This window comes from Felis catus, chromosome B1 (genome assembly GCF_018350175.1).
Source record: "Felis catus isolate Fca126 chromosome B1, F.catus_Fca126_mat1.0, whole genome shotgun sequence".
Taxonomy (NCBI): Eukaryota; Metazoa; Chordata; class Mammalia; order Carnivora; family Felidae; genus Felis; species Felis catus.
Genome location: NC_058371.1, coordinates 459,315 through 478,634, shown reverse-complemented (window position 1 = coordinate 478,634; position 19,320 = coordinate 459,315). Strand labels below are relative to the sequence as shown.

The window sequence follows — 19,320 nt, the reverse complement described above, 5'->3', positions numbered from 1 at the left end:
TTATGAAAGCCCAATCTCAGAGTTTAGGTCTGATTCTTATTGCAGTTAAGCTAACAAATAATGTCAACAGAATGATATAAATATGAAAGAGGGAGTCATGAAAGAAAATGAAAAAGGGTGTGTCCAAGGTGGATCAGCTTGGAAAAGCTATGAAATAGGACTAGAGCTCAGAAAATATTCCCTGAAAGAAATGGTACATTAATGAATGGAGGTAGAACTTTCAGAGAGAAATGAACCTGTATATAAGAGTAACCACGTGAAGGTAATGCTTGCTTCGGCAGCACATATTCTAAAATTGGAATGATACAGAGAAGACTAGCATGGCCCCTGCAAAAGGATGACACGCAAATTCATGAAGCTTCCACATTTTTTTGCTCTTCACAGATGACATGATGTTCTATATGGAAAACCCAAAAGATTCCACCAAAAAACTGCTAGAACTGATCCATGAATTTGGCAAAGTTGCAGGATATAAAATCAATGCACAGAAATCGGTTGCATTGTTATTCACCAACAATGAAGCAACAGAAAGAGAAATCAAGGAATGGATCCCATTTGCAGTTGCACCAAAAACCATAAAATACCTAGGAATAAATCTAGCCAAAGAGGTGAAAAATGTATACGCTGAAAACTACAGAAAGCTTATGAAAGAAATTAAAGAAGACACAAAAAAATGGAAAAAGATTCCATGCTCCTGGATAGGAAGAACAAATATGGTTAAAAGGTCAATACTGGGGCACCTGGGTGGCTCAGTCGGTTGAGCATCTGACTTTGGCTCAGGTCATGATCTCGCAGTTTGTGAGTTCAAGCCCCGCGTCGAGCTCTGTGCTGGCAGCTCGGAGCCTGGAGCCTGCTTCGGATTCTGTGTCTCCTCCTCTCTCTGTCCCTTCCCTGCTCATGCCCTGTCTCTCTCTGTCTCTCAAAAATGAATAAACATTAAAAAAATTTTTTTTAATTTAAAAAAAAGGTCGATACTATCCAAAGCAATCTACATGTTCAATGCAATCCCTATCAAAATAATAACAGCATTCTTCACAGAGCTAGAACAAATAATCCTAAAATTTGTATGGAACCAGAAAAGCCCCCGAATAGCCAAAGCAATCTTGAAAAAGAAAACCAAAGCAGGAGGCATCACAATCCCAGACTTCAAGCTATACTACAAAGCCATCATCATCAAGACAGTATGGGACTGGCACAAGAACAGACACTCAGATCAATGGAACAGAATAGAGAACCCAGAAATGGACCCACAAACGTATGGCCAACTAACCTTTGACAAAGCAGGAAAGAATATCCAATGGAATAAAGACGGTCTCTTCAGCAAGTGGTGATGGGAACACTGGACAGAGACATGCAGAAGAATGAACCTGGACCACTTCCTTACACCATACACAAAAATAAACTCAAAATGGATGAAAGACCTTAATGTCAGACAGGAAGCCATCAAAATCCTCAAGGAGAAAGCAGGCAAAAACCTCTTTGATCTTGGCCTCAGCAACTCCTTACTCAACACATCTCCAGAGGCAAGGGAAACAAAAGCAAAAATGAACTACTGGGACCTCATCAAAATAAAAAGCTTCTGCACAGCGAGGGAAACAATCAGCAAAACTAAAAGGCAACTGACAGAATGGGAAAAGATATTTGCAAACGACATATCAGATAAAGGGTTAGTATCCAAAATCTACAAAGATGTTACCAAACTCAACACCCAAAGAACAAATAATCCAGGGAAGAAATGGGCAAAAGACATGAATAGACACTTCTCCAAAGAAGACATCCAGACGGCCAACCGACACATGAAAAAAATGCTCAACATCACTCATCATCAGGGAAATACAAATAAAAACCACGATGAGATACCACCTCACACCTGTCAGAATGGCTAACATTAACAACTCAGGCAACAACACATGTTGGCGAGGATGCAGAGAAAGGGGATCTCTTTTGCATTGTTGGTGGGAATGCAAGCTGGTACGGCCACTCTGGAAAACAGTATGGAGGTTCCTCAAAAAGCTAAACATAGAACTACCCTACAACCCAGCAATTGCACTACTAGGCATTTATCCAAGGGATCTAGGTGTGCTGTTTCAAAGGGACACATGCACCCCCATGTTTATAGCAGCACTATCAACAATAGCCAAAGTATGGAAAGAGCCCAGATGTCCATTGATGGATGAATGGATAAAGAAGATGTGGTGTGTGTGTATATATATATATATATATGTACACACACACACACAATGCAGCATTACTTGGCAATCAAAAAGAAGGAAATTTTGCCACATGGATGGAACTAGAGGGTATTATGCTAAGCAAAATTAGTCAGAGAAAGACAAAAATCATATGACTTCACTCATACGAGGACTTTAAGACACAGAACAGATGAACACAAGGGAAGGGAAGCAAAAATAATATAAAAACATGGAGGAGGACAAAACATAAGAGACTCATAAATATGAAAAACAAACAGAGGGTTGCTGGAGGGGGTGTGGGAGGGGGGATGGGCTAAATGGGTAAGGGGCATTAAGGAATCTACTCCTGAATCATTATTGCCCTATATGCTAACTAACTTGCATATAAATTTTTAAAATTAAATTTAAAGAAAAGTAACCATTTGAGGGTACATTGCTTAAATGGGGTCTTCAGAATCCATGAAGTCCTTTGATACCTGCTCTGGGATCTCTACCTGCTTGAGAACACATTTCTAGTGGAAAGATGAGGATTATCCCACATCTCTTAACTCATGCTCATGATGAGTTGTTGTTTTTTTTTTTTTAACATTTATTTATTATTGAGAGACACAGAGCATGAGCAGGGGAGGGGGCAAGAGATGGAGAGACACAGAATCTGAAGCAGGCTCCAGGCTCTGAGCAGTCAGCACAGAGCCCGACGACGGGCTCGAACTCACATACCACGAGATCATGACCTGAGCCGAAGCTGGACGCTCAACCGACTGAGCTACCCAGGCACCCACCGCATGATGAGTTATTTTTAAGTTGAATGCTAGGAAGAAAATACCTCTCCTCTGTGGTGTTATTTCACAATTAAAAGGTGTTTTCTTGAACTAGATGTTGGTCTCTCAGGTAAGAACTGCTCCGGGCCCTGGAATCTTTGAGGACTCTGACTTCTCAATTTGATGGCACTGGTCTAAGTGGCTGTCATAGCAATTCAGGCACCAGGGAGATAGAGCTGGAGAAACTACAGTCAAAACAGCTCCTGAAGGAAGATGTCAAAAAACACGTTGCTTTGCACTGAGTAGCCTGTGGGCCTGAGCACAGCTAGCTCTCACTGGGAACCGCCCTCGCCAGGAACGCGCCCTCTCAGGGAGCCGCCCTCACCGGGAACCGCCCTTCCCAGGAACACGCCCTCGCCAGGAACACCCTTCACCCGGAACTGCCCTCGCCAGAAACACGCCCTCACAGGGAACCTCCCTCTACGAACCGCCCTCCTGAGAAACACGCCATCACCGGGAACACGCCCTCGCCAGGAACACCCTTCACCGGGAACAGCCCGCACCAGAAACACGCCCTCACAGGGAACCGCCTTTATCGGGAACCGCCCTTGCCAGGAACCACCCTCACAGGGAACCGCCCTCGCCAGAAACAGCCCTCACGCGCCCTCACAGGGAACCGCCCTTCCCAGGAACCGCCCTTGCCGCCCACACCGGAAACCTGCCCTCCCCAGAAACACACCCTCGCCAGGAACCGTCCTCGCCAGAAACACCCTTCACCGGGAACTGCCCTCGCCAGAAACACGCCCTCACAGGGAACCTCCCTCTACGAACCGCCCTCCTGAGAAACACGCCATCACCGGGAACACGCCCTCGCCAGGAACACCTTTCACCGGGAACTGCCCTCGCCAGAAACAAGCCCTCACGGGGAACCGCCCTCATCAGGAACACGCCCTCTTTGGGAACAGCCCCCACCAGAAACGCGCCCTCACCAGGAACCGCCCTTGTCAGGAACCACCCTCACCGGGAACCGCCCTCACTGGGTACCTACGGCCCAGCCCTCTGCTCTGCTGGGACTATTTTGCCAGAAGAGAGGTATGGGTAGTCTCTCTCCACTGCTCCATTGTCTTCTGAACCCACAACAGGAACAAAGCCCTTAACTTGTCTATGACATATACAGTTCAAGAGGGAAAGGCTTACACGGAAACAGAAAAGACTGAGCTTTGACATCATTCTCCTCCTTTTAAGCCTCACAACGTATCTCTAGTGGATTGAAGTTGTTCACCTTCTTTGACATTAGCTAAGGATGTGGTGAGACCCTGCTGTAAAACGAATGTAGTCTCATTCAAAAGCAAAGGTATATGATGATTTTGGTGGGTCTCACCCCGTATCGCAATTCAATAGTTGGTCAACACAAGAGGGACGCAAGGAGAAAAATTATACTTGTAACTCTAGCATTAGGAAGGAAACTTCTGAATAGAAGACCCCAGCTCTACAGATGTGTGTGTCTACTCTTTTTATAGGCAGTTTTAAGAAGAATGCATTGATTCCGGGACATGGTCTTATAAACCATCCAAGACTATTTATTCCTTCATTTAAGACAGGTGCATTTTCCCATTTGGGGTGTGACAAACTGTGGTGTTCACTCATTGTATTTTCCCTCTGGTCTCTCTTTTCCTTGTTTTTGAAGACTCTCCAAAGATGAAACGGCCTGATATGTAAAAGGTCTCCTCTCTGAGAAGACTAGCTGTGAGAAACATATATCCATTTCCAATGACTTCAAAATGGCTCATAAAGATGGAGTGATGAATGGGAGCAGCAAGGAAGGGGCTGATACAAAGCAGTGTTAGTGTGTCCACTCGGAGAAACACACGCATTTTTTACTGATGGCCATTTTTGTACAGCCTCATTCGTGGTAGTGATTCATCACATACCCAAACCAATCTGCAATCACTCATCACGGGCCATCTTCCCTGAAAAGTGATTATCTGGAGATTTAAAACCCAGTGTTCTGTGCCAAATGGGCTGAAAAACCTTTAGATGAGGATCCTGATTTGGAGACTCTTCTGAAGCAGTGGTTTGTGGCAGTGGTGCCCAGAGGCTGGGCCTTGAGGCCACCCTCACTCTGGGGCCAGTGGGCACTCCCACTCCTGGGAGGGCTGGCCGTGATAGTCCATTCATGTGTGGCATCTTTAACCTAAGGCAACCCCCACCCTTATTCCTTAATAGTCTTTCCAAGTATCAGTCAGCAGACAGCTCTGCTGTGCACTCAGCTTGGGCTGTCAGCAAATAATAAACAGTGTAGATCTAAACATAGAAGGAACAGGGTTTCTTCTCCATGGAGATCCAGATCTATGCATGTGTCTGTCACCTGCTTCTTCAAGAGCTGCTACCGCACCCTGCTGGCTCCTCACGCTATCTGTGCCTGGGACAGCCGGGTCCCTCTGGCTGTCAAAGTCCTCATGCTACTGATAAGATTTTTTACTTAAACATTTAAAAAGTAGAAGTCAGAGAATGCAGGATATAAATGACCATCTGAGAAACAGCATTTTCTCTCCTGTGTGCCCTTCTGCTTTTCCCTTTGGTCCTAGAACATTCAGGAATTCAGGAGGATCCAGGAAGGCTCAGAGTCACAGGCAACAGGGACACCCTGCTGCTCCTTCATCACGTCATGAACAAGAGATGAGTCACACTGTGGGCTATTCTAGGTCTGCACATCTTGGATTGTAGGTGGTTCTAAATCTGTCCCAGGTTCTCATCCCAGCCTTGGAATTCCACCCTTCAGAAGCGGGACAGGGACTGCACCTCTGTAAACAGAGGTGGTCCCATCCTTTATTTTTTTTTTAATTTTTAACGTTTATTTATTTTTGAGAGAGAGAGAGAGAGACAGAGCACAAGTGGGGGAGGGACAGAGGGAGAGAGGGAGACACACAATCCAAAGCAGGCTCCAGGCTCTGAGCTGTCAGCACTGAGCCCGACATGGGGCTTGAACCCATGAACTGTGAGATCACAACCTGAGAGGTTGGACGTTCAACCGACTGAGCCACCAAGGCGCCCCAAGATGGCCCCATCCTTGACAGTGAGTCTGTGCTTAGTGAATCCGAGACTCTGAGAGACTGAAATTTTATGAGATTTTCACAGTTAAAGATGCTGCGAAGTGCCTTGCTCAGTGACTACACAGTTGGAAACAAGAAATTACATCCTTTAGAATGACAATATTTGTCCAAATAAAGCACCACACCTTCAATGGAATAAAGACACAGGAATACTTTTAGAATAATGGTTTATCCATGGAGAAATTCCTTGAATGAGACAAAGTATCCAACACAATTACCTACCAGAGATTTCTTACAAAGAAGAGGTATAGGAGGGGTAAATATGGTAAAACAGCATGGAAGGTTTTTTTTGCATCTTATGTCCATGAAATACAGCCAGATCAATAGTAAACTATCCTGCACACCTAGAAAACTGATTTGAAGATTAACACAACAATCTGCCCAACAGTTCTGAACCACAGAACTTGCCAGGTATGCAGCATGGAGAAGTAAAGTGAGGGAGAGAGAAGCTATGGAGGGCAGGGAGCTGTTTTTGCTTGCAGAGAGAGGATGGAGACTGGGATGGGGGGAGAGTATGGGAAAAGCACCCCCTCCCCCAAAAGGAGCTGGAGAGAAGGTGTGAAAGAGGAAACAGCCACAGGGACTGAACAAAAAAAAAAAAAGGAGAAAGGAGAAGGTTTCAATTCCATTAAGAATCTATAAACAGGGGGAGTGAAGAGTCTGAAACATCACAGCTCAATACCTGGCGATGCTCTGGTGGGAAGGGCGAATCCCCAGGAGCAGAGTGAGGTCTGAGGGTCCTTGGGTCACACAGGGAGAGGTGGTTCCCTTGATGGAAGTACATTTGGTAGAGGCTGTGCAGTCACCCCACAGGCAAAGGTCCCAGCAGACCCTGGAGAACAGCCACATTTGCTGGTGCTGGAACAAGGATGTTAAGGGGGAAGCCTGGCGCCAGGTGTGTGTTGATAGTCCATAATCCCTGAAATGCTGCTGCTACACAATCACGTGAACTTTTTCTGGGGCTGGCTGGCACCCATCTACAAGCTCTCAGCATCAGCAGCAGCACGGCCCTACAAATGTTCCCCAGTATGGCTGGCACCTGGCCATTGCTTGGTGAGACCCTCACATAGAGGGGCAGAATGGGTCAAAGCTGTAGTCCCTCTGAAATAAGGGGTCGGGAAAAACAGCTCCATCTGAGATAAAACTAAGGAGGGAGATTGCCACCTGGCAATCTGATGGCCTTGTCACACACAGTGTAAAAGCAGGAAGTGGATGGAAGCCAGAGACAAAGGATGGGTGCACGATTGCTGATCTAGGAAAACAGAGTTCCAGTACTAGAAACTGGGTAGTTGGGGGACACCATTTTCACCACTCCTGGGCATGCGCATACACACCTACAAGCGCCACAACCATCACTCCAGTAAGCTAAGCAGCACCATCTAGTGGAGAACAGATTCGATGCACTAAGCCCCACCCAAGTGGGCCAACCTTGCTCTTCAGGAACACAAGTCTTTCTGCATCTTTAGTTTATGGACTATAAAGTGCTTCATAGTTTGACTTCTAGGAGAAAACAATGTAATTTTATCATATTTCAGTCTGTCACTGGTCCATCTATTCACTTTTTTCTCTTTTTTGTTTCTTTTTCTTGAATACAGAAAAGAGAAAAAATTTATTTTTATTATCAATTTTTATTAAAAATATTTTTCTGTAATTTTTTTCTACTGTATTTTTTACTTTTTCGTAAATGTTTCAAATTCTATTTTACTTCCATTATTTCATTTTATTCTATTTTATTGCATTCATTTTATCAAAATTTCAAATGTTTACCTTTTGTTCTTGTTTTTTTTTCTTATTTTTCCCTTTTTTGTCTAATCTGTCAGGCTCCTTTGAACAACCAGACCAAAACACACCTAGGATCTAGCATCCTTTATTTGATTTTGTGTGTGTGTGTGTGTTGTTTTTTAACTTTTTACTTTTACCTTTTTTTTTTTTACCTTATTAATTCCTTTTCTTCCTTCAAAATAATGAAACAAAGGAGTTCACCCCAAAAGAAAGAGCAGGAAGAAACAACAGCCAGGACTTAATCAACACAGATATAAGCAAGATGTCTGAACCAGAATTTAGAATACACTAATAAGAATACTAACTGGGGTGAGGGGCGCCTGGGTGGCGCAGTCGGTTAAGCGTCCGACTTCAGCCAGGTCACGATCTCGCGGTCCCTGAGTTCGAGCCCCGTGTCGGGCTCTGGGCTGATGGCTCGGAGCCTGGAACCTGTTTCCGATTCTGTGTCTCCCTCTCTCTCTGCCCCTCCCCCGTTCATGCTCTGTCTCTCTCTGTCCCAAAAATAAATAAACGTTGAAAAAAAAATTAAAAAAAAAAAAAAAAAGAATACTAACTGGGGTGGAAAATAGATTAGAATCCCTTTCTGCGGAGATAAAAGAAGTAAAAGCTAGTCAGGATGAAATAAAAAATGCTATAACTGATTGCAATCTTGAATGGATGCCATGGTGGCAGGAAGGATGAGACTGAACAGCAAATAAGTGATATAGAGGACAAACTTATAGAGAATAATGAAGCAGAAAAAAAGAGGGAGACTAAAAGAGCATGATTTAAGAATTAGAGGAATCAGTGATTTATTACAAAGGAACATCAAAACCATAGGGGTCCCAGAAAATGAAGAGAGAGAAAAAGGGGTAGAAGGGTTGTGTGAGCAAACATAGTGGAAAACTTTCCTAACCTAGGGAAAGACACAGACATCAAAATCCAAGAAACACAGAGGACTCCCATCAGATTCAACAAAAACTGAACATCAACCAGGCATATCACAGTCAAATTCACAAAATACACAGGCAAGGAAAGAATCATGAAAGCAGCAAGGGAAAAAAAGTCCTTAACCTACAAGGGAAGATAGATCAGGTTTGCAGCAGGCCTATCCACAGAAACCTGGCACGCCAGAAAGGAGTGGCAGGATATATTCACTGTGCTAAATCAGAAAAATATGCAGCCAAGAATTCTTTATCCAGCAAGGCTGTGATTCAAAATAGGAGAGAGAAAAAATTTCCCAGACAAACAAAAATTAAAGGAGTTTGTGACCACTACACCAGCCCTGCAAGAAATTTTAAGGGGTACTCTCTGAGGGGAGAAAAGTTGGGGGAAAAAAAAAGACCAAAAACAACAAAGACTAGAAAGGCCCAGAGAACACCACCAGAAACTCCAACTCTACAGGCAACATAATGGCAATAAATTCATATCTTTCAGTACTCACTCCCAACGTCAATGGACTAACCACTCCAATCAAAAGACATAGGGTAACAGAATGCATAAGAAAATAAGATCCATCTATATGCTGTTTACAAGATACCCACTTTAGACCTAAAGACATATTCACATTGAAAGTAAGGGGATGGGGAATCATCTACCATGTTAATGGTCAACAAAAGAAAGCCAGAGTAGCCATACTTATATCAGACAATCAAGACTTTAAATAAACACTGTAACAAAAGACAAAGAATGGTATTATATAATAAATAAGGAGTCTATCCACCAAGAAGACCTAACAATTGTAAACATTTATGCTCCAAATGTTCAAGCACCCAAATATACAAATCAATTAATAACAAACATAAAGAATCTCATTGATAATAATATCATAATAGTAGGGGACTTCAACACCCCACTCACAGCAATAGACAGAACACCTAAACAGAAAATCAGCAAGGAAACAATATCTTTGAATGTCACGTTGGACCAGATGTACTTAACAGATATATTCAGAACATTTCATCTAAAGCAGCAGAATACACATTCTTCTCCAGTGCATTTGGAACATTCTCCAGAATAGATCACATACTAGGACACAAATCAGCCCTCAACAAGTACAAAAAGATCGAGATAATTGCTTATAATATTTTCATATTTTCAGACCACAAAGATACGAAACTCAAAATCAACCACAAAAAAAAAAAAATGGAAAGATAACAAATAGTTGGAGACTAAAGACCATCTACTAAAGAATGAATGGGTTAACCAAGAACTTAAAGAGGAAATTAAAAAGTACATGGAAAACAATGAAAATGGTAACACCACAACCCAAACCATCTGGGACACAGCAAAGCTGGTCAGAAGACAGATGTATATCCAGGCCTTTCTAAAGAAGGGAGAAAGGTCTCAGATACACAACCTAACCTTACACCTTAAATAGCTGGAAAAAGAATAGCAGATAAAACCCCAAACCAGCAGAAGACAGGAAATAATAATGATTAGAGAAGAAATCAATGCTATCGAAACCAAAAAAAAACAAAAACAAAAACACAAAACAAAACAAAAAAACAGATCAATGAAAACAAGAAGCTGGTTCTTTGAAAGAATTAACAAAATTGATTAACCCCTAGCCAGTTTGATCAAAAAGAAAAAGGAAAGGACCCAAATAAATAAAATCAAGAATGAAAGAGGGGGGATCACAACCAACACAACAGAAATACAAACAATAAAAAGAGAATGTTATGAGCAATTATACACCAATAAAATGGGCAATCTGGAAGAAACGGACAAATTCCCAGAAACATATGAACTACTGAAACTAAAGCCAGAAGAAAGAGAAAATTTGAACAGACCCATAACCAGTACAGAAATTGAATTAATAATCAAAAATCTCCCAAAAACAAGAGTCCAGGGCCAGATGGCTTTCGGGGAATTCTACCAAACATTTAAGGGAGAGTTCACACCTATTCTCATGAAGCTTTTCCAAAAAATAGAAATGGAAGGAAAACTTCCAACTCTTTCTATGAAGCCAGCATTACCTTGATTCCAAAACCAAACAGAGACCTCACTAAAAAGGAGAACTACAGACCAATTTCCCTGATAAACATGGATGTAAAAATCCTCAACAAGATACTAGCCAATCAGATCCAACAATACATTAAAAAAAAGTATTCACCACGACCAAGTGGGATTTATACCTGGGATGCAGGGCTGGTTCGATATCCGCAAAACAATTAATGCGATTCATCAGATCAATAAAAGAAAGGACAAGAACCATATGATCCTCTCAATAGATGCAGAGAAAGCATTTGGCAAAATACATCATCCTTTCTTCATAAAAACCATCAAGAAAGTATCTTGATACTTGATACAAGTATCCCTTCTATCAAGGGATAGAAGGATCATACCTCAAGGTCATAAAAGCCATATATGAAAGACTCACTGATAATATACTCAATGGGGAAAAACAGAGAGCTTTCCTCCTAAGGTCAGGAACATGACAGAGATGTCCACTCTCTCCACTGTTATTCAACATAGTATTGGAAGACTTAGCCTCAGCAATCAGACAACACATAGGAATAAAAGGCATCCAAATCCGTCAGGAGGAGGTGAAACTTTCACTCTTCGCAGATGACATGATACTCTATGTGGAAAACCCAAAATATTCCAACCAAAAACTGCTAGAATTGATCCATGAATTCAGCAAAGTTGCAGGACATAAAATCAATGTACAGAAGCCAGCTGCATTCCTATTCACCAACAATGAAGCAACGGAAAGAGAAATCAAGGAATGGATCCCATTTACAGTTGCACCAAAAACCATAAAATACCTAGGAATAAATCTAACCAAAGAGGTGAAAAATCCATACACTGAAAACTACAGAAAGCTTATGAAAGAAACTGAAGAAGACAAAAAAAAAAAAAAAAAAAAAAAAGGAAAAAGATGCCATGCTCCTGGATAGGAAGAATAAATATTGTTAAAATGTCAATACTACCCAAAGCAATCTACATATTCAATGCAATCCCTATCACAATAACACATTTTAGCATTCTTCACAGAGGTAGAACAAATAATCCTAAAATTTGTATGGAACCAGAAAAGCCCCCGAATAGCCAAAGCAACCTTGAAAAAGAAAACCAAAGCAGGAGGCATCACAATCTCAGACTTCAAGCTGTATTACAAAGCTGTAATCATCAAGACAGTATGGGACTGGCACAAGAACAGACACTCAGATCAATGGAACAGAATAGAGAACCCAGAAAGGAACCCACAAACGTATGGCCAACTAACCTTTGACAAAGCAGGAAAGAATATCCAATGGAATAAAGACAGTCTCTTCAGCAAGTGGTGATGGGAACACTGGACAGAGACATGCAGAAGAATGAGCCTGGACCACTTCCTTACACCATACACAAAAACTCAAAATGGATGAAAGACCTCAATGTCAGACAGGAAGCCATCAAAATCCTCAAGGAGAAAGCAGGCAAAAACCTCTTTGATCTTGGCCACAGCAACTTCTTACTCAATGCGTCTCCAGAGGCAAGGGAAACAAAAGCAAAAATGAACTACTGGGACCTCATCAAAATAAAAAGCTTCTGCACAGCGAAGGAAACAATCGGCAAAACTAAAAGGCAACTGACAGAATGGGAAAAGATATTTGCAAACGACATATCAGATAAAGGGTTAGTATCCAAAATCTACAAAGATCTTATCAAACTCAACACCTAAAGAACAAATAATCCAGGGAAGAAATGGGCAAAAGACATGAATAGACACTTCTCCAAAGAAGACATCCAGACGGCCAACCGACACATGAAAAAAATGCTCAACATCACTCATCATCAGGGAAATACAAATCAAAACCACAAGGAGATACCACCTGACACATGTCAGAATGGCTAACATTAACAACTCAGGCAACAACACATGTTGGCGAGGATGCAGAGAAAGAAGATCTCTTTTGCACTGCTGGTGGGAATGCAAACTGGTGTGGCCACTCTGGAAAACAGTATGGAGGTTCCTCAAAAGATTAAAAATAGAACTACCCTATGACCCAGCAATTACATTACTAGGCATTTATCCAAGGGATATGGGTGTGCTGTTTCAAAGGCACACATGCACCCCCATGTTTATAGCAGCACTATCAACAATAGCCAAAGTATGGAAAGAGCCCAAATGTCCATAGATGGATGAATGGATAAAGAAGATGTGGTGTATATATATACAATGGAGTATTACTCAGCATTCAAAAAGAATGAAATCTTACCATTTGCAACTACGTGGATGGAACTGGAGGGTATTATGCTAAGTGAAATTAGTCGGAGAAAGACAAAAATCATATGACTTCACTCATGAGGACTTTAAGACACAGACAAACATAACAGAAGGGAAGCAAAAATTTTAACTAATTAATTAATTTTAATTTTAATTTAAAAAATTTAAAATAAAATTTAAAAAACGATGTGATATAGATATATATATGCACATATATGTATATACATATCTATATAGATATACATATCTATATATACATATATGTATATATATCTGTAAGGAAGTATTACTCTGCAATCAAAAAGAATGAAATCTTGCCATTTTCAAATACATGGATGGAACTAGAGAGTATTATGCTAAGTGAAATTAGTCAGAGAAAGACAAATATCATATGACTTCACTCATATGAGGACTTTAAGACACAGAACAGATGAACATAACGGAAGGGAAGCAAAAATATATAAAAACAGGGAGGGGGACAAAACAGAAGAGACTCTTAAATACAGAGAACAAACAGAGGGTTGCTGGAGGGGCTGTGGGAAGGGGGGATGGGCTACATTGGTAAGGTAAGGGGCACTAAGGAATCTACTCCTGAAATCATTGTTGCACTATATGCTAACTAACTTGCATGTAAATTAAAAAAAGAAAAAAAGAAAAAGACAAAGAAGAAAATGAATAAAAATAAAAACTCCACAGTGGCATTGATGACATTAGAGCTATTTTGTGTCATTTCACCTAAGATCCCGTCAATTAACTGATTATTTCTGTGAGGACACCTGCATAATTGCTAAAAACGTGCTAAAAATGAACCTGATTCAATTGCATGTTTCTTGTGGTTCAGGGCATGGATTGTTCTAGTATATCTTCCTCCAGCTCTGCTACCACCACACCCTCACTCTTCTGCTGGGGCTTGTGACTGAAGCCAGTGCCGTCGTGCCCCCCCCCCCCGACCCGTGCTGGGTCCCTCTTGTCACCTATGCCTACCACTTAGGGCCTGGGCTGCCTCCACGTCGTTTCCACAGGAGTAGCTTCCAGTGCCTCAGCACCCTCCCAGTGTCTTCCACCCCCGGCCTCTGATGGAGACTCTCACCTGGTGCACCTGGTGACAGCATGCATCTCTCTTTTCTGAGAAGGCCCTCCCACTCCTGTTTGCATGTCCTGTCTGCAGATGACCTTCATGACCACCCCGGCCACTTACTCATCCTGACAGGAACATGTGTGACACACGCTCTCTCCACCAGGCCAGGGGTGAGAGCCTGCCTGGTGCCGGCATGAGGATGTGTGGGTTTCTCTCTTCCCCTGCGTGACTTTGGCAAGCACTTAGCCTCCTTGGGGCCGTTTCCACGCCTGTAAAATAAAAGAGACGATGCCTGCCTCACCTGTTTCTCAGAAGAGTTTAAGAACTGACACCTGAGACGTGACAGGTGTGAAGACACGTGAGAAGTAAAACCCAGCCAACACGTGGGTCGTGTTACTAACACTCTCATTATCAACCCCTTCTTATGACTGTGATAATGTCCCATACCCTTTGAGGTTTATCACAACCATGTGATAATGAAGGTGACCAACACATTTGCCAATTGATAGATGGCTTTATCTTCAGGCTTCAATAATTCCACTTTGAACAGCAAACATGACCCGTGATCAGTCATAAAGCTGTGGAGAATAGGTTTCACGCTTTGAAAGCATCTCAACCATCAGCATTTACGGGTGCTCAGCATGAGCTACTCAAGGAGGAAACACGTTGTCTTTCTATCTTTGAAAAGAGGACAGCCTGTGTGCTTTCTCTGTACATAAGGACAAGCCCATAGAGGGCGTGGAGAAGGATCTGAAAGATAAGGGAGAAACATGAGGACAGAAGATACAATATGGATTTCATATAAAGGCTGCCACGCACACTATCATCTCCTAGTCTGTACTAGGTCTGCCGCCACAACAAAGTAGCACAGACAGCGGCTTACAGCAGACAGTCAGGAAACCTGAGACCTGGGTGTGAGCCTGCCGGTTCCTCCGGAGGCCACTCACTGCCCTGCAGACACCGTGTGTCCCGTGTCCTCACACGGTCGTCCCTCTGCGTGTCTGTGTCCTCCCTCCTCCCCCTGTGAGGACAGCAGCCCTGTTGCATTACGGCCGCCCTGATGGTCCCCTAATGGTCCAAACACAGTCACCCTCTGAGGTTTGGGGGGCTAAGGGTTCAGCATATGAATCTGGGGGGATACAATTCAGTCCGTGACACTGTCCAAATACCTCAGCCTCTTAAAACCAGTGTGGCCCTGGGGACCTCTATCCGAAGACATGTTGTGATAAGGCTGAACTTTGGTGCTGGCGTGTTGACACGTGTTCTGTGAGGTTTACAACCTGCGGTCCTCAGACTCAGACGGAGGGCTGTGTGTCCATCACCCTGGGGGTGACGCAGTGGCTTGGCACCTGGGGCGTCCATTGTCTTGCAGATGCCTGAGTTTCCTAGTGCACCTGTGTCCCGCGCATGTGCACGCCTGCGTGTGTGTATGTGACTATAATAAAATCTGTGTTGTGTTAAGCCAGTAAAGTTTTGGTGATTTTTTTTTTTTAACAGCAGCAATAGAAGCCTAATTCATCACTCATTTCCTCATGAACCATTTTCTGGTTTCTGCACCTGCTTCATGGTACGTGGTGATCAGCGTGGCACATTCTGCTCTGCAGGAAGACAGAGTAACATTGGCCACGTCGCAGGCCACGAAAATCACTTCCTTTTTAAAAAAATTTTTTTAATGTTTGTTTATTTTTGAGAGAGAGAGAGAGACAAAGAGACGGCGGGGGGGGGGGGGGCAGAGAGAGGGAGACACAGAATCTGGAAGCAGGCTCCAGATTCTGAGCTGTCTGCACAGAGCCTGATTGCGGCTGGAACTCACAAGCTGTGAGATCATGACCTGAGCTGAAGTCGGACACTCAAACGAGTGAGCCACCCAGGTGCCCCAGGAAAATCACTTCCTAATCCTGAGAGCTCACTGCCTGCCACAACCTTTGGGGATCAGACTTCTGGGTACCAGACAGTCACACGGAGTTTGAATTTTAGTGAAAGATTATATTGCACAACAGGGCAATGCACTCTTGTCCCTTTCACGCACAGGAATACATTCCATGTGGAGTTTTTGCAGAGATGGACATGTATTGATGTTTCCTATAACCAGCCCAGTCCCACGTTTCCTCAGGGAGTTAGTTAAAAGCCCTTAGAGGGAGACTGGGGAGATGGTGGCAGTGTGGTGTCATTTTTACCTCCCCCAGTTCTCCCAGAAACAGACACAGTAGACTTGACAGGAAAACTGATGGCCTACTGAGGACAGCTACCACTAAACAGGACCACACGCTTCCACCAACCCCAGTGGCAGGGCAGGTGAGCCGCCTGCAGCTGAAGGCATCCATGAGGGATTTGGGAAAGGGAACAGAGCTCCTGGTGGCCTCCTGGACCGAAGCCACTGGAGTAGACACAGGAAAGTGGAAGGGACCACAGAGACAGAGCCTTCTATTTGTGGCTGCGCACACAGGAAGGGGCCAGGGCCCCATAGCTCTGGAGCATCCAGACCCCATAAACTAGCAAGACAGACAAGGCCCCTGCAGCCCCAAGTTCCCTCACCGGGGAGAAGCTGGGGGAACTGAACTCACGGCCAACTGCACGTGGGGGGCGCAGTGGGGTCAGAGAGGGGCAACACCCACATGCAGGAGGGGAGGGGGCCCTCCGGGGGCGCCGGACCACGAAAGAACAGCACCAGCGGCTGTGCGCATGCCACACTCTCCTGCAGGTGCAGGCACATCCTTCCTGCCTTTTCGTACTTCTAATATGAGCCGCAGCAAAGGATCATGGGAAAATCTATGTAACCATTGTCAAATCCCTGCCAACAAGGAAAGCGTGCCAGGAAGATACAGACCCTCACTTTCCAGACCCTCCCCGGCACAAACGCCCCAAGGACCCTCCCTCCACCCCACCTCCCCCCACGAATGCCCACTCGGACCTTCACTCGTGTGCACGTTTGCACATCGGAGGCACCTGTGCAGGTGGCAGCCTCTACCTTCCAGCTGTGTCCGCACGTGCAGGGGGTAGTGGTGGGTAGCTCTGCAGCCTCCTGTGTAAGGGCACTAACTCCATCAGGACCTGTCTCCTCCGCAGGAGTCAGGATTTCAACAGAAGAACTTGAGGACACAAGCCGTTCGTCTGTCACAAGGCCCCGGTCACAAGGCCCCGGTCACCAGGGCCCTCCTGGCTCCAAGGACCACAGGCCCAGCTGAATCCACTCTCTCCGGAGACCCCAGACGAGAGACAAAGGACACTCCAGCCACCCACGTTTGTCCATCATCATTTGGCAAGAAACAAGCCACGAGTCTGAGTTGCATCAAACCTCCAGGTCTAAGGCAGGACGCGGTGAAACGTGGAATGACCCCCACAGGAGAGCTGTCAGTGGTGTGTGCCTTGTGGGCACCTAAAAGCATCTGGGCAATACAAATTGTAAAGCCAGAGAACGTGGAGAGGGAGGAATGACGTTCTGACTGAGAGACGTATCACTGCTGGGGCCCTCCAATCCAAACCAAAAAAGTATAATTTCGAGCCACTGGAGGAAGAACGCTGAATTCTGCTCCTCTGTTGTGCAAAAATGCCACTCCAAACTTAATGGCTTAAACTAGCACGCTTCGTTTGCTCCCATTTTGGAGCCAGGCACAGCAGGACGGCTGATTTTGAGGCACTCTGGCGGGCGGGGGGTGGGGACTGACCTGCCCTGATGGCCCCTCCACCCAGGTGTGAGGCCCTCCCACGTTGGAGGCCTGTGGGCGCTTCCTCTCTCCTTTCCCAAAAGGTCTCTCCCCTGTGCTTAAGGCCACAGTGATGTCTGGCATCAGACAAAAGGGAGTCAGTCCTGAAGGCTGAGCCCCCCCAGGAGCTCCGCCCCCCATCCTACTGGCTAAACAGGACTCAGCTGCCTAAGAGATGACTACAGCCGGTGCTTTATTTTGCTAAGCAATTACTATTAACTTTTGCTTGCTGGGAGTTCTGTAGTTACGTTTGCAAAGGGTTCCCATCCTTTAGAGACCCTCAGGGTAGATGAAAGGATATGCAGATGCCCTGGGGGAGAGGGAGGCAGGGTAAGGACAGACGCAGGCTCACCAAGCGGTGGAACTGTTGAAGCTGGCTGATGCACATCTTTCTCTATTTTTGCATGTGCTGGTAAATTTCCATAATACAAAGAAAAAACAAAACAAGTACACACCAAGCCCCAGACTCATTTAAATGAGAGCAGGAATGCACTGGGTGCTCCAGGGCTCCTGTGTGCTAGAGCAAATGCAATAGTAGCCGAACCTGGCCACAGGTCTAGCACCTTCTGTGTGCGCAGCTCTTTACCCGGTGCCCAAACTCTCATCGGTGAGAGTCTCCCAGATTCAGCACAGCAAGAATGTCAGTTTTATCTGTTGCAACTTGAAGCAGCCGGTGTAGACGGGGGGGGGGGGGGGGGGGGGGGGGGGGGAAGCCATGGGGGAGGAGTCAGTCCCGGACCTCCTGCAGGGCACGGTGACCATGGTGAACAATACCGCACTGAATACTGGAACTTGGTAGGAGAGCAGGCCTCAGGTGCTCTCAGGACGCACGCGGTTGACCGTGAGGACAGGAGCCATGAATTCGTTTGGCCGCGGGAATCATTCCGCTGTGTGCGGCCCTCAGAACATCCTGTTGTACACCGTACACATTCACGACGGTATTTTTCAATGCCCTTTAAATTCCTCTGCTCAGGAGCCCCCTCCCCCCGGGGGGGGGCGGGATGCAGTCCTACCTTTGCATCTGCTGAGAGGTGGGGCCCTGCCTAGTCCCTCTGCCCTCCAGGTGTCTTGGGGCTCCAAGGAGGGAGGTGTGGGGCTGGGATCCGACTTCCCTTCTCCAGCTTGCTCAGGCTCCTCCTCCCTGCCCCGCCCCCTCTCCCTCCCTCTCCCCTTCTCCTCCCTTCCCCTCTTCCCCCTCCCCTCCCCCTCTTCCTTTCCTCCTCCCCCACCCCTCCTTCTCTCCCCCTCTCCCCCCCCACCCCCTCCACTCCGCCTCCCCACCCCTCCACTCTCCTTCCTCCCCTCCCCCCTCCCCCTCTCCCTTCCCCCTCCCCTCCCTCCTCCTACCGCTACCCCTCCTAACCCTCCTCCCCCTCCCTATCCTTCCCCCACCTGCCTCCTCCTACTCCTTCCCCTCCCCCTCCTACCCCCTCTTTCCCCTAACCCTCCTCCTCCTCCTCCTCCTGAGCTGCTCGCAGAGCCGCTTCCCATACACC

The 19,320-nt window shown here is 45.3% G+C and overlaps 1 long non-coding RNA gene and 1 other non-coding gene across 2 annotated transcripts; one reads left to right on the top strand and one right to left on the bottom strand.

Annotated features, from left to right (window-relative positions):
• The first annotated feature begins 265 nt into the window (after positions 1-265).
• LOC111560259 lies at positions 266-372 on the top strand. The gene has a single exon (XR_002742017.2). It is a non-coding gene; the product is annotated as a U6 spliceosomal RNA (small nuclear RNA).
• A 13,760-nt stretch (positions 373-14,132) lies between these two features.
• LOC109498670 lies at positions 14,133-18,518 on the bottom strand. Its single transcript, XR_002155509.3, has 2 exons — positions 17,032-18,518; positions 14,133-14,389 (listed from the first exon to the last, which is right to left on the bottom strand). It is a non-coding gene; the product is annotated as an uncharacterized LOC109498670 (long non-coding RNA).
• Between the last annotated feature and the right edge of the window lie 802 nt (positions 18,519-19,320).